This window comes from Sciurus carolinensis, chromosome 1 (assembly GCF_902686445.1).
Source record: "Sciurus carolinensis chromosome 1, mSciCar1.2, whole genome shotgun sequence".
NCBI lineage: Eukaryota > Metazoa > Chordata > Mammalia > Rodentia > Sciuridae > Sciurus > Sciurus carolinensis.
Genome location: NC_062213.1, coordinates 123,016,502 through 123,019,025, shown reverse-complemented (window position 1 = coordinate 123,019,025; position 2,524 = coordinate 123,016,502). Strand labels below are relative to the sequence as shown.

General features: G+C 46.0%; 1 pseudogene; it reads right to left on the bottom strand.

The window, feature by feature from the left end:
- Positions 1-343: 343 nt before the first annotated feature.
- On the bottom strand, positions 344-716 carry LOC124982537 (FH1/FH2 domain-containing protein 3-like; annotated as a pseudogene).
- Between the last annotated feature and the right edge of the window lie 1,808 nt (positions 717-2,524).

Below are 2,524 nucleotides of genomic sequence, written 5' to 3'. Positions count from 1 at the left end.
CTGCGGTACCACTCACCTCTCCCCACCACTGGGTTTAGCTTACTTTTCACAGAGGTCTCACACTTGGTTAGGCTTGAAGACAGCAGCTGACTGGGCACAGGGACTGGTGGGAGCAGACAGTGGGCTCTTGAGGCTCTGTACTGAGTGCCTGCGGCTCTTCTGAGGTCAATGCCCTGGTGCTTGTGTCTCCGCCCCCGGTTACCACCAGAACACACGGTGGCTCTCCTGCCATCCTGGAGCTCACTGGGGGGCGGTTCTGCTGTGTCATCACCATCCTCGTGCCTGAGTGCCACCTAATGAATGTTAAATTGCTCCACTAAGTCCTGGTCAGTTCCGGTCTTGTTCAAGTGCGTCTGGGACACAGCAGCAATGCCCAGCTCCTCCATGCAGTCCACCACCTCGTAGACGGAGTTTTGGTCTGGCAATCCTGACAACGTCTCATTCACTAGAGTCACTGCATAAACCAGCAGCTCCGTGTCTTTTTCTTCCAGGATTTCTGTGATATTTGACCAGGGCTTAATGCCTCTTTTTGTGTCAACAGCAGAGACAGCCCGAATGAGAAGAGGTGCATTGGACTCCGTGTACTCCACAAAGACCAGCAGCAGCTTCAGGGCAGTCCTCACCACCAGGCGGAACTTTGAGTCAACAAGAGTGTCCAGCCACTGAATGGTTCCATTCTGGTTTATTACTCCGTTCATCCCATCCACACACAACATAATCTGGCCCAAAGCCCTCAGGATGCAGTCCTGATAGTTCTGATCGGCCCCAGCTCCCACCTTGATCAAACACCTCAGACCTTCAGCCACGACAAATTCATGCACCAAATCTTTGTCATCCTGAAATACCTGCTTCAAGGAGAAAAGGGTCCTTCTGAAATCTCGTCCAGTAGATTTGTACAGTTTTTCAATGCAGGCATGGACCCTCAGGACAGCTGTGTCCTCGAGATGACGCTGTGCTTCTTGCCCCGCCCAGCGTCATCCTGGAAGCCTTTCAACGCATCCAGCTGCTCTGCCAGTGTGGCCTCCAGGTCCAGGTAGGTGCCCTTGTGGGAGAGCTGCAGCGTACAGTCGTCCACTTGTGCGGCGCCCGCAGCCCCCCAGGTACTCCAGCCTGCTGGGTGCCGAACGGGAGGTTCTCGCAGAATGTGAACAGTGGTGGACCGCTGGGAACAAGGGACCAGGGTCAGTGGGGGTGCGGCCCAGGACGCCTGGTCGCTTGACTTAGGGGAGGTCGCAGCTGCCGATCGCTGACTGATGGGCTCGCAGGCTACAGCGCGCAGGGCTGCAGCCCGGGCTCTGGTTACTGGGGCCCCTGCCCTATTTTGTAATTTATTTAGAGACAGGGCCTCACCGAGTTGCTTAGCCCCTGGCTGTTGCTGAGGCTGGCTTTGAACTCCTGAGATCCTCCTACCCCAGCCTCCTGAGCCACTAGAATCACAAGCCTGCGCCACTACACCTGACCTGTTTCAGTTTTTTTAGTGTGACAACATAGTCAGAAGAATTTTTATAAATGTTGCCTTTTGAGTAATGTCTCTAAAATATGTGCCAAGAAATGATATTGCTTGGTGATAAGGTTTGTTATTTCATTGTTTCCAAATTGTTCTCCAAAGAAAGGTAAAACATTCTTAAAGTCCAGAGTCACATGTTTTCTCTCATCTGTGAAAGCTAGAACAAAATAAGCAGGAAAAGATAGCAGGGGTGGGGAGGTTGAATTTCGTGAAAATAGAAGGGAATTCAGTGGAGCAAAGGAAGGAGGTTAATGAAGAGGGAAGAGGGATGGGAAAGGAGAGGAACTGTAAAATGAATTGACCTAATTATGCTGTGAACATATATGAGTATCAAAAGTGAAGTTCACCTTTATGTATTTCTAAAAAGCACTAATAAAAAAATAAATAAATAGAAGGAAGACCAGTAGAGTAAAGAAAGGGGAATGAGACAGGGAGGAAGGAAGGGCTAGCAGAAGTTCAGGTGACAGAGGTGAACAAATTATATTCCATGCTTGTATAATTATGTCAGAATGAACTCCAATTTTATGTGGAACTATAATGCAATAATAAAACATTTTTTAAAAATAGAAGAATAAAACATTCTTCCTGTTATTAAATTCTGGTCAGTTTCTATCATATAGAACATATTTTGCATAATTTCAATTGTTTGACATTTGTTTAACTGTCAGATGTGTTCTACTTTAGGGAAAAATACTGTGTGCACTTGAAAAGAGTGTGTATCATGCTCATTTGGTGTTGAGTGTTCTATTCATGCCATTGCATACAGTTGGTAAATAAACTTTTAGACTTGCAAAAATTATTTTTCTTTCTCCTTGTGTTGAAATCTATGGCTATCCAGCTAGAATTAAGTTGTAAAATTAATTGTTATTAATAATTAAGCTCTAAAACCTTACCACATATTAGTCCCTTTTTCCTTCCATCTTTCAGTGGTCATTGTCAGATATGTGTCCATGTTTGCTTAAAGTGCATCAGACAATGCTTCAATTATTCTTTCCCTTTCAATAATTATGCATATTT